General features: G+C 44.4%; 1 protein-coding gene across 1 annotated transcript in view; it reads left to right on the top strand.

Moving 5' to 3' along the window:
• Positions 1-1,465: 1,465 nt before the first annotated feature.
• The window catches only part of LOC309543151 (Fc receptor-like protein 5), a 144,168-nt gene continuing 131,731 nt past the window's right edge, over positions 1,466-13,902 (top strand). The window contains exon 1 of the mRNA XM_082242536.1: positions 1,466-1,527. The gene's annotated coding sequence lies outside the window, so the exon portion shown is untranslated. The remainder of the gene's footprint in view (positions 1,528-13,902) is intronic.

Genomic DNA, 13,902 nt, shown 5'->3' with positions numbered 1-13,902 from the left:
CCTGGTCACTCTGCATTAATGGGGGCACAGACACTGGTCACTCTGCATTAATGGGGGCACACACACTGGTCACTCTGCATTAATGGGGGCACGCACCCTGGTCACTCTGCATTAATGGGGGCACGCACACTGGTCACTCTGCATTAACGGGGGCACACACACTGGTCACACTGCATTAATGGGGGCACACACACTGGTCACTCTGCATTAATGGGGGCACACTGGTCACTCTGCATTAATGGGGGCACGCACACTGGTCACTCTGCATTAATGGGGGCACACGCACTGGTCACTCTGCATTAATGGGGGCACACTGGTCACTCTGCATTAATGGGGGCACACACTGGTCACTCGGCATTAATGGGGGCACGCACACTGGTCACTCTGCATTAATGGGGGCACGCACACTGGTCACTCTGCAATAATGGGGGCACACACACTGGTCACTCTGCATTAATGGGGGCACACTGGTCACTCTGCATTAATGGGGGCACACACACTGGTCATTCTGCATTAATGGGGGCACGCACACTGGTCACTCTGCAATAATGGGGGCACACGCACTGGTCACTCTGCATTAATGGGGGCACACTGGTCACTCTGCATTAATGGGGGCACACACTGGTCACTCTGCAATAATGGGGGCACACACACTGGTCACTCTGCATTAATGGGGGCACACTGGTCACTCTGCATTAATGGGGGCACACACTGTCACTCTGCATTAAAGGGGGCACGCACACTGGTCCCTCTCCATTAATGGGGGCACACACTGGTCACTCTGCATTAATGGGGGCACACACACTGGTCACTCTGCATTAATGGGGGCACACTGGTCACTCTGCATTAATGGGGTAACTGGTCAATCTGTATTGGATGGGGGCAAGTTTTGGGGAATTCCTTTTTTGTTGTTGGCATTCTGTATTTGGAATTTGACGGTCACTTTTCCGGACCTCGGACTGAATGGAAAATTGGTAAGTGGACCTTTCAAGTTTACATTTGGGTACCCCTGGGCTAGGGGTTTGTGGTGGATGGTGGAGTTAAAGCACTATCTTGGGACCCCATGAAGACGTCAGGCCTGGTGTAAGAAGTGTCTCCAGCCCCTAGCAGTAATCACTGTGTTCTCCCAGCAGGGTCCCCTCCACCCACTGGGAGAACACAATAGTTCCATCGGAGGGATTCTCTATCAACCCCGCCTATGTTGATAGGGGAATCGAGCGATTTGCTTTCTTACAACCTATGATTGCAGGAAAGAAAATTGCATCCCCCATGGCCTGCCTTAGTCTGCCCTGATTCATGGGGGTGCCGGAGAAGAGAATGTGGGTGACTCTGTGATGTGTCTGCAGCCCGCCCACGGGTTACTCTTGAATTTTGTCCTCTGCCGTGGTTTTACCGGTGATGACATTTCCTATACTGTATATAAAAGTCGGGAAGTTAGAAGAGTCAGAACTTCTGCTTTACTGAGAGAAGCTGACATCTCGCTGGGCACTGCGACCATGTCTGCCGCCATCATCATCATATTCCTGTGTAAGTACAAAGACATTTCTTCTAGATTTCATCTGGGAGCCCTTCCTGTGTTACACCGACAAAGAGACACACCGACTATAACACACATAAATCACATAACAAACACATACATACTATATAATACATACACAGACACAACACAAAGTGCAAAACACCCAACATAACACACAGCAAACAGAACATACAACACAATACATAACACACTGCAAAGAGAACATACAACACAATACATAACACACAGCAAACAGAGCATACAACACAATACATTACACAAAGCAAACAGAACATACAACACAATACATAACACACAGCAAACAGAACATACAACACCATACATAACACACAGCAAACAGAGCATACAACACAATACATAACACACAGCAAACAGAGCATACAACACAATACATAACACACAGCAACCAGAACATACAACACAATACATAACACACTGCAAACAGAACATACAACACAATACATAACACACAGCAAACAGAACATACAACACAATACATAACACACAGCAAACAGAACACACAACACAATACATAACACACAGCAAACAGAACATACAACACAATACATAACACACAGCAAACAGAACATACAACACAATACATAACACACAGCAAACAGAACATACAACACAATACATAACACACAGCAAACACAAACTTTTATCAATAAGTAAGTAATAACATTACAATAGGGGCCAATTTAAAATAATTTAAATATGTTAAATTGTTACATTTTCCCAGTTCAGCTGAATTGTACTGTAACTGTATTGTCTTCCCTCATATTGTAAAGCGCTGCGCAAACTGTTGGCGCTATATAAATCCTGTATAATAATAATAATAATAATAATAATTTATAAAATAGATATACAGCTGAAATATGAGAGAGGATTCCAGACAGAAGGGTTGAGGGGAATACTAAATTATGGCTGGGGGGTCTAGGCAGGGAAGAGGGGGGGTGATCCTGTCCTGCCTATGTAGAGCCCCCCCCCCCCCCTATATCTCAGCAGTCTACATAGGCAGGAGGGGAGAGCTGGGAAATACTGGAGGGATATAGAAAATAGATCAGATATGGGAAATTTTACATTTTGTGTTTTCTTTTCACAGCACTCATGACGGGAAAATCTGGTAAGTGCAAATCTAGGATTGGGAATTCACCATAATCCTCACAATTAATAAGTAATATTTGTATCAATGTGCGCAATTGATGTGTAGATAAACTGATTAATTTGATTACTTGTATTTGTTTTAATTTTGAACGCAATAAAAACAGTTGCAAAAATAAATAAATAAATAAAAGCTACCTGCAAAAAAAAAAAAAAAAAAAAGTGCAAAACCTGGGATTGGGAATACACCATAAAAATATTAGTTACAATTAATAAGTAATATTTATATCAATATGCACAATTGATGTGTAGATAAACTGATTAATTTGATTACTTGTATTTGTTATAAATTTGCACTCAAATAAAACAGTTGCAAAAAAAATTAAAAAATAAAAGCTCCCTGCAAAAAAAAAAGTGCAAATCTGGGATTGGGAATACACCATAAAAATAATATTTACAATTAATAAGTAATATTTGTATTAATGTGCGCAATTGATGTGTAGATAAACAGATTCATTTGATTACTTGTATTTGTTTTAATTTTGCACGCAATTAAAACAGTTGCAAAAATAAATAAATAAATAAATAAATAAATAAATAAATAAAAGCTTCCTGCAAAAAAAAAAAAAAGTGCAAAACTGGGATTGGGAATTCACCATAAAAATATTAGTTACAATTAATAAGTAATATTTATATCAATGTGCGCAATTGATGTGTAGATAAACTAATTAATTTGATTACTTGTATTTGTTTTAATTTTGAACGCAATTAACACAGTTGCAAAAAAATAAAAAATAAAAGCTCCCTGCAAAAAATGCAAAAAAAAAATGCAAAAAAAAAAAAAAAAAGAGGTAGAGGAATATTTCCACATTTGCATCCAAAGTAAGATAACATCTACTTTTTTTTATAAGCTCCCAATCACATAGAAGAGCTAAAAATACATCTCTGCTTACATTTTACTGCTTTTTACTTGCTGAACAATTCTACTTCCCTTCCCCCTCTATGTAATGGTAAAGAGTGGGCTGGAGAGTTTACCATAATTAACCCTGTCTGTGCTGTGCTGGCAGATCTCATTATCAGTTGTAAACTAGATGAGTGCACTTAAAAGTTAAAGACATTGCGGCTAATTTCGAGTAAATTCTGGTAAATTCTATGGTAATGCACTTTCTAAAACTCTGTCTCTGACTCTATTCTGACTCTATTCTGAACAAGAAAATAATCTGCCTATAGAGTACGATGTATAATCCGCTCCAAATAAACATCTAGGAAGATAAGAAATATATATATTCTGAATGTTGCTGAGACAATCCCACATCTCTGACTTCTTCTCCAATAATGCCGTGTCCTGGGTTGTGTCTCAGGATTACAGTATTCTCTATATTAGAGTTATTGAGAATGCATATTAGCTGAGCAAGGGTATTAAATAAGAGAATCGCGGTTGCTAGTGGGCAGGTCCTATATATTTAGGGGCGGGGCCCTTCAGAAAGTGGGCATGGCCTGGGTGTGACTGTCCAAAAAGTGGAGGTGTCATGTGTGGGCTGTGGGTGGGGGGTGTCCGGTGGTCAGAGCGGATTATGGATCCCTTTTCCCCCGGTCCCGCTGATCATGTGATTGCTATGTGATCACATGATTACAATGTCAACAAAGCTGTTATAAATTAATTCATTCATAACAGCTGTGTTGACTATTTTGTGATTGGCCCACAGCTATCACATGGTATCTGAGCCAATCACAGCACCTTGTACCATGTGATGTCATTATCTGTAGCCAATCGCAGCACCCTGTACTATGTGATGTCATTATATGTAGCCAATCATAGCACCCTGTACCATGTGATTATTTGTAGCCAATGACAGCACCCTATACCATGTGATTATCTGTAGCCAATCACAGCCCCTGTACCATGAGATTATTTGTAGCCAATGACAGCACCCTATACAATGTGATTATCTGTAGCCAATCACAGCCCCTGTACCATGTGATTATCTGTAGCCAATCACAGCACCCTGTACCATGTGATGTCATTATATGTAGCCAATCACAGCACCCTGTACCATGTGATTATCTGTAGCCAATCACAGCCCCTGTACCATGTGATTATCTGTAGCCAATCACAGCACCCTGTACCATGTGATGTCATTATATTTAGCCAATCACAGCACCCTGTACCATGAGATTATTTGTAGCCAATGACAGCACCCTATACCATGTGATTATCTGTAGCTAATCACAGCCCCAGTACCATGTGATTATCTGTAACCAATCACAGCACCCTGTACCATGTGATGTCATTATATGTAGCCAATCACAGCACCCTGTACCATGTGATTATCTGTAGCCAATCACAGCACCCTGTACCATGTGATTATCTGTAGCCAATCACAGCACCCTATACCATGTGATTATCTGTAGCCAATCACAGCTCACTAGTGATCACAGCTATTATAAATGCTGAACTCATCAAAATTTTGCTGTTACAATAATCTTAATTGTAAGGGGAAACAAAATGTAAAAAAAAAAATAATCCCTGATCACTCCCTCAGAATAGTGCAGTGTTACTATGATGTCACCGAATTACACTGATGAAAGTATTTAAAAAAATAGTAAAAAGTGAAAAAAAAAGGTGAAAAAATGAAAAAAATTTAATTAAAAATTATTATTATTATTTCTTTAACATACTGTCACCAGTCAGTGTCCCTGATAACTGCCACACCAGTCATATAATGATGCTGTACTGCATCATCTTTGGCTTAACAAAAACAGCAATTATTTCCAAATAGTGCTCTAATAACGCACAGTCTTTGACTTCAGAAATATGTTTACAGTTCGAATTCGACTGGAAGTCGATGTAAAATTTGATTCAAATTTCAATTCTAATTTTGATGACAAAAAAAAAAAAAATTGTGAAAAAAAAAACTTTTATCCAATTTCTTAATTTTTAATAAAAATTGTGACAAAAAAAAATGTATCCAGTTTCTTCATTTCTATAAAAATTGTGGCAAAAAATTGACAACTTTAAAAAGCTCCCACCATGCCTCTTATTAAATACCTTGGACTGTCTACTTTTCAAAAAGGGGATATTTGGGGGGTATTTGTACAGTCCTGGCATTTTTGTGCCTCAAGAAATGAGACCGTCAGTACCTCAGGATTGATCAATTTTCTAATATACAGAATATACCATAGTTTGTAGACGCTATAACTTTCACACCAATCAATTCATTCCAAATAAATATTACATTTTTTCATTATTGGGAGATTCGGATATATCCAAATACCCGAGTATAAACAAGGTTTACTGAATGCTCAAAATAACAAAACTAAGTTCGCCCGAATTTCGGAAATTCGATTTGAACTTCGAATTGAATTTTACATCGACTTTAAGTTCAATTCGATCTGTAAACATATTTCTGAAATTAAAGACTGTGTGTGTTATTAGTGTATTTGGAAATAATTGCAGTTTTTGTTAAGTCAAAGATGATTTAAAGAGTCATTGTCATCATTTGATTAAGGTTTTATTTTTTTATTTGTTCACTTTGCCACATTTGATTAAAAAAAAAAAAATTCTAAAGTTTTCAAATCAACCGATTCCAAATTTATCATTTTGAACATTTTGAATTGAAAAAGCCAGTATATTCGAAGAAAATTCGAAAAAGACATAAAAACAAATTCCGAATACGAATCCCGAATACGAATTCCAAATACGAATTCAACGAATCAACCGAATTTAACAAAACGAAATAACTAGATTAACCACTTTACCACCGGAGGATTTCGCTGTCTTACGTCCAGGCCACTTTTTGAGATTCGGCGCTGTGCGAATTTAACTGACAATTGCGCGGTCGTGCGACGCTGTACCCAAACAAAATTTAAGTCCTTTTTTTTCCACAAACAGAGCTTTCTTTTGGTGGTATTTGATTACCTGTGAAATTTTTACTTTTTGCGCTATAAACAAAAAAAGAGCATTTATTTTGAAAAAATAACAATATTTTTAACATTTTTTATATGAAATTCCCCCCCAAAAAATGTAAAAATCAAATTTTTTTAAATTTTTGGCCAATTTGTTTTCTGCTACCTATGTTTGGTAAAAAAAATCACAATAAGCGTATTTTGATTGGTTTGCGCAAAAGTTATTGCGTTTACTAACTAAGGGAAAGATTTCTGTCATTTTTGGTGGTTTTTTTTAACGAGTAATGGCGGCGATCTGCGATTTTTTTTGCGGTACTGCGACATTGCGGCGGACAGATCGGACCCTTGACTGACATTTTTGACACTTTTGGGGTTACCAGTGACATTTCTACAGTAATCAGTGCTATACATATGCACTGTCACTGTAAAAATACACTGGTAGTGAAGGGGTTAACTTTATTTGGGAGGGAGGGGCTGTGTGTGTCCCTAGGGGCGAGCTTTCTACTGTGATTGGCTGTGGCTTGAACTGTAAGGACACTGATCAACGGTTCTACATAGTAGATCCGTCTGATCAGTGTTTTTACACCGAGGAGAATGACAGGTGGCTTGTTTACACAAGCCGCCTGACTTTCTCCCTCTCCCCCGACGATCGCCGAGTGACCGGCGGACATCGGGTCCGCCAGTCACACGCGCGGGGGGGTCCGTGACCGCGTGGGAGCGGGAGCGCGCCTCCGCGGGCACGCGCTCGCTCCCCAAACCTTCTCAGGCTAGTGACGTTAATTAACGTCACTCTGCCTGGCCGGGGCTGACCGCCGCAGTAAGTTTACTTGCAGCGGTCGGCAAGCGGTTAAACTAAACAAATTTTTTCGTCATGCACATGTCTACAACAGTGTTCATTTTGGCAGCAAATTTCAATTTAGTTTTAGTCTTAGGACTAAAATGGCATTTTAGTTTTAGTCCCATTTTAGTCTTCTGCAAGTGTTTTAGTTTTAGTCGTATTTAGTCGACTAAAACTCCAGTACATTTTAGTTGACTAAAACGTCCTACATTTTAGTCGACTAAAACTCATTTTAGTCATCTATAATGGAATGGGTGTAGTTCAATTGTAATTTGTAATGCATTATTTAAGCATTTCTCTACAATTTCCAAACTCATTATATACTACTGCTGGTCCTGGAGTGAAAAATCGAATATGTTATTATTTATGGTGGTATTAAGCTTTCAGCATGCACCAGTGTTAATTTTGGCAGCAAATTTCGATTTAGTTTTAGTTATAGTCTTTTGACTAAAATGCCATTTTAGTTTTAGTCGTATTTTAGTTATCTGAATTGTTTTAGTTTTAGTCGTATTTTAGTCGACTAAAATTGTGTTAATTTAGTCAACGAAAACATTTTAGTCGGTTTTAGTCGACGAAATTAACACTGGTCTACAATTAATACAGACTAAAATTGGGATTTTTCTTTTTTTTTTTTATATCAGACATGTAGAAGAATACATTTCAGCCTAAATGAAAGATTCAATTTGATGTTATTTATATGTATTATGACAGAAAGTAGAAAACATTTTTTTTTTTTATATTTGTTTTCAAATAAAAATCCCAGTGGTGATCAAATACCACCAAAAGAAAGCTCTGTTTGTGTAAAAAAAAAAGATAATGTAATTTGGGTACAGCCCTGCATGACCGCACAATTACCAGTTAAAGTAGCGCAGTGCCGAATAGCACAAATTTGCCTGATCATGAAGGGGGTAAAACCTTCTGGAGCTCTAGTGGGTAAAAGTAAACTTGCTCTTCTCCTTTAGTAGATAAAAGTCATTGCCGGGTGTGTTGGATGGCTGCTCACCCAATGTGTGAGTGTCGGGTTTATCGCCCTCCAGAACTTTCCTCACTGCCGGGTTCTCTTTCTATTTATAGAATGGTATTGACTTTCTTTGTCTTTCTGGATTGTAAAGTGAATGTTTTTGCTTTTTTTTTTTTGAAAATTCTTTTTATTTGTTTCAAAAAGAACAACATACAAAAACATAGCCATTGGGCATTCCCTGGCTCAACAACAAAACAAAAAGAACAAAATAAAATAAAATAAAATACACAGCAACAAAAGGCAAAAACAACCCCAGACAAGGCTGCACCCAACTGCTACTTCATAAGGGTGTTCAACGCACAAGGATCCCGGGGACAGGAGCAATCCGTTCACTGCGTGAAGGTCCATCAGTTCAATGGAGAAGAAGATCTGAACAGAGTCCACTGCATGTAGGGGGAATAATTAGCAATAGCAAATACAATTAGGGGTCCTAAGTCGACACAGCAGGGCCCCCCGCATCATTGGTAGTATCATCAGACTCCAACCAAATGTCCCACACCTTTGAGAATTTTTGCGGGCAACCCCTGTTAGCATAGGTTGCTTTGTAAAGTGGGATTACTGAGTTCACAAGAGATTTCCACGAGGAAACGGTGGGTGCAGCAGGCTTCCGCCAGTGGAGAACCACCATTTTCCTAGCGTAGAACAACAGAAGTCCTAAAAGAGTGCGAGACGCTACAGAGTGGGCCAGATCATTCACAAGCCCCAGAATACAATACTCCAGCTTTAGAGGCACGCGGATGGTGGTCACTCGAGCAACAAAGTCCAGAATCCGGGTCCAGTACTCCACCAGGGGTGGGCAATGCCAAACCATGTGTGTATACGCGGCGTCCGGCGCTCCGCAGCGCCAGCAGACCGCAGGCGTATCAGGGAAGGCCCTGTGCAGTCGAGTCGGGGTTAGATGAAACCGATGAAGGATTTTAAACTGCACAAGGCGGTCCCTGGCGGCCACCAGGTGACGGAATGGGTAATCCCAGACGTCCTCCCAGTCCTCCGCATCAAGGCCGGGAGCCTCTGCCACCCAGAAGGCCTGCAGAACCTCCAGCCCCGAGTGCACACTGGGGAGCAGGGTACTATAGATAGTGGAGAGCGGTTTTTTTAAAGTCTCGTTTCGGAGAATGGCCTCTAAGTCAGCTAGCGTGAAGTCGCAAGAAAAAGTACCGAACTGTTTGTGGAAGGCATGGCGGAGCTGCAGGTACCTGAAAAAGTGGGAATTGGGTAGGGAGAAATCGGCCTTCAGTTGGTCGAACGACGCAAGCTCCTCCCCCTGACAGATGTGAGAGAGAGACAGAATGCCCTTGGAGGCCCACACGGAGGGATCCGGGATGGAGAAAAACTCCGGTAACTCCGGATTCATCCATAGGGGGGAATTCGGGGAACGCCGACCAGGTCCCAACCGAATGTAGGGCGATTGCAACTTCCATGCCCTAATCACTGCCAACATCGAGACAGTGACAGGGTACGGGGCCCTCGGTCCACGCAGCAACAAGTTACGTAAAGCCTCATAGGAGCCCAGCAGGCCCGCCTCCAGGGCCACCGCGGCATTGGAGGCATCCGAGATCAGCCAGTTGTGTGCATGCGTCAAAAGTCCCGCCACGAAGTAACGGAAAAAATCCGGACACGCCAGTCCCCCCCGAGTCCAGGGTCGCTGTAGGATCGTCAGTCGAAGCCTAGGAGGGCGAGAGTTCCAGATAAAATTAAGGATGCGAGAGTGGAGCCGACGAAAAACGGCCTTCGGTATCCAGACTGGGGAGTGACGAAGCACATATAGGAGAGGGGGCAACAGCTTCATTTTGACTAGGTTAATGCGGCTAATCAGGGTCAAGGGGAGATTAGCCCAGGAGCGCAGCTTGGTCCCGAATTTCAACAGCAAGGGAGATAAATTAAGGTCACAAAAGTCTCGAATGTCAGGGGATATCACTATGCCCAGATATTTGAGCCTGTCAGTCCAACACAGGGGCAAGGACGGGTCCGCGTGGGCACGGGCCCCCGCGTCCACCGGAAGGATAAGCGACTTGTCCCAGTTCACTCGCAGACCAGACAAGGAGGTGAAGACTGCCAACAGATCCAGGGCCGAACGGAGCGACCGGCCGGGGTCCCGGAGGAAAAGGATAATATCGTCAGCATAAAGCGCCAACTTTTCCTCCAAGGACCCCACCCGGATCCCCCCGACCGCCCCGGAACCACGAACAGCCGCCGCCAGAGGCTCAACAGCCAAGGAAAACAAGGCAGGCGAGAGAGGGCACCCCTGGCGAGTGCCCCGCGCGATCGAAAAGGGACAAGACAGCCTCCCCCCCAACTTAATCCGAGCACTGGGGTGAGCATAAAGCATGGCAACCCACTTACAAATAACAGGGCCAAAACCAAACCTTTCCAGAACTAACATCATATAGGACCAGTCCACCGAATCAAATGCCTTTTCTAAATCAAGCGCCACCATCACACGTGTACTCTGAGCCTCCGCTGGGACCTGCAAATGAGTGAACACTCTGCGTATGTTAATATCAGTGGATTTGCCTGGCATGAAGCCAGTCTGGTCCATGTTGACCAAGTAGGGAAGGACCTTCATCAATCTATTAGCAAGCAGTTTGGTAAGTATCTTCAGGTCATAATTCAAAAGAGAAATGGGCCTGTAGGCCGAGCACAAAGTAGGATCCTTCCCCGGTTTATGAATTAAGACTATGTGCGCCAAAGACATGGACTCCGGGAGAGCTCCCAAGTCAAGGCAAGATGCATAGGTCTTCAAGAGCCTAGGAGCTAGTTCAGAGATATACATCTTGTACCAATCCCCCGGCAGGCCATCGGGACCAGGGGTCTTCCCAGGGGGGAGGGAGCGAATAGCCAGCTCGACCTCCTCCAATGTAAAGTCCGCCTCCAGGAGAGCCACGTCCTCCGGGGCCAGAGTGGGCAGCGCCAACTCCCCGAGAGACCCCAAGTCCCGACCCCCCGGCGGGGGGGGGTCCGCCCGGTACACACGTTCATAGAAATTACGAAATTCCAGGAGAATATCAGCAGGATCCCGAAGGACATTGCCATCCGCAGATTGTATGACTGGAACCACCGTCTGGAACCTAGAGTCCGCGGACAAGTTAGCCAAAAGCCTGCCATTCTTGTCCCCGGACTCGAATATCCTGGCCCGCAGCGACCCCACCTCCGCCTCAGCGGCCGATGACACATGTAGGTGCAACGCCCTCCGAGCCTGGGCCAGGGAGGAGTACGCCTCAGGGGAGGGATCCAAGGCAAACGCAGCCTCGGACTCCTTAACCACTGCCTCCAAATCCGTCCTCGCCGAGGCGCACCCCACCCGCGCAGCCTTAATAGCGGAGATATAGTCACCACGAATAGTGGCCTTGAAAGCATCCCAACACACCAAGGCGGATGTGGTGAGGTCATTAACCTCCCAGTACTGGGCAATCTTACCAGACACCCCCTCCACCACCCGTTGATTCTGAAGCCACCCACAGCCCAGCCTCCAGCCACCCCGCTCCCCCGGATCACCCAGCCGCAGCTGAATCTCAAGCGGGGAGTGATCCGAGAGACCGGCGGGCAGGTAGCCGGCCGACAGCACAAATGGCAGGACTGAGGGAGAGCAGAATGCAAGATCTATACGGGAGCCGGAGTGGTGTGACGAGGACACGTGAGAATAGAACCGATCCTGCGGGTGTTTCCACCTCCACAGTTCTGTGAGCTGCAAGGTCGAGGCCCAGGTGCACAGCTCAGAGCAGGATTGACGATTCGCATTCGAGGTGTCCAAGTCACCATCCAGGATGCTGTTAAAATCCCCAGCCACAAAGATGCGCTGGGTCGAGAATTCGGCCAAGCGATCATAAATGTGGTACAACACAGCACTAGAAAAAGGTGGGGGGACATACACGTTGACAAAAATAAACAGTTTACCCGCAATCTCAAGAGCTAGGATAACATATTGACCCTTGGGATCCGTTATAACCCTCTCAACACGACAGGGCAGGGCCCTATGTACCAAAACGGAGGTCCCCCTGGCGTAAGTGGAGTAGGTGGCGTGGAAGGTATGACTCACCCAGCGCCTGCGTAGTGCCAATACAGCACTCCCCGTCAGGTGAGTCTCCTGGAGGAAGACCACATGTGGTTTAGAGGATTGGAGATATTTGAATAGCAAAGCACGCTTGAACTTGCTATTAAGGCCCCGCACGTTCCAAGATAGCACCTTAATGCGGTCAGCCATAGCATTGGGAGAGAAAATGGGGCAGGAGAAATAGGAACAGCGGCGGGGGAGCCAGGGGCCAGATGAGAGACCAACCACGCCACCCCTCAGTATCTAGTGCAGGGAAGCAAGCAGCTCGGACTGCGACCCACAAGGAGTCAGCGACACACAGTGAAATAGCACATTGCACAATGAATAGTAAAACACAGTACGGGTATGCAGCCAAAAACCAAAAAAGAAAAAAAAGAAAAGACAATAAACAAGAACACATATAAACCCCTGTCAGCCAGAGAGCAACAGTGCTACAGGCCAACTTCATCCCAAAAACCTAGAAGAGAAAACAACACACTATCGACTAGGAAAATGCCCAGACAATAGTCATCTGGCACTAGGCCAGGAGGGGAGTAGCCGGAGGGCTAACCAGAGGCAAGGCCGGCCGACGGTCCCAACAGTCCCAAGGACCAGGAACAGCAATCTTGTGGGAAAAGTCCAATAGAGGCCGTCACCAGTCCCAGCTCCAGGGACACATATGTAGAAAAGGGGGAAAATAGCAAAAAATAAGGGCAAAAAATAAAACTACTCAGGGGCATTGATGTGGAGAGTCAGAGATCATCCGGGGAGAGGGGGTCCCCTCCAGTTACAGTCCAACAAGACAACTCAAAAAGGGGGGACAGAGGGGGGAACAGGGAGTCTAGCCAGCAAGGCCAACAGAGTAGGGACAAGGAAGCTCACCGCAAGCTGAGCAACCAAGCGTCCGCGTCATCAGGAGAATCAAAAAACTTGACAGAGCCAGCATGTTGCACACAGGGTCGGCTGGGATAGAGCATGGAATACTTGATTTCTTTTTCACGGAGCCTCCGCCGCACATCATTAAAGGTCTTCCTCTTTTTCTGAAGCTCTGCAGAGAAATCAGGGTATAGATGAACTGCAGCGTTTTCGTAAGGCAAAGTGTCATGCTTGCGGGCCTCACTCAGTATACGGTCCCTGTCACGATAGTTCAGGAAGCAGACCAAGAAGGGGCGAGGGGGGGCCCCAGAGATCACACGGCCTGTAGGGACTCTATGTGCCCTCTCAACGACGTAGGTGGGAGCCAGGTCAGTAAGGTGCAGGAGGTCCTTGAAAAAACGTTCGGCAAAATCAGCAGGCCTATCCCCCTCAGCCCCTTCAGGCAGTCCCAGCACCCGCACATTATTCCGCCGCTGGCGATTTTCGGCATCATCCGCCTTAGCTAATAGCATCTGAACTGTGTGCTGAAGGGAGGAAAGGGAGGCAGAGTGCTGGGTAGTGAGGTCCTCAGCCGAGGAGATACGCTG

The sequence above is a fragment of the Pelophylax lessonae genome (genome assembly GCF_965119305.1).
Source record: "Pelophylax lessonae genome assembly, chromosome: 13".
Lineage (NCBI taxonomy): Eukaryota > Metazoa > Chordata > Amphibia > Anura > Ranidae > Pelophylax > Pelophylax lessonae.
The sequence above is the reverse complement of the archived record's forward strand: the minus strand, read 5'-3'. Positions and strand labels throughout refer to the sequence as shown.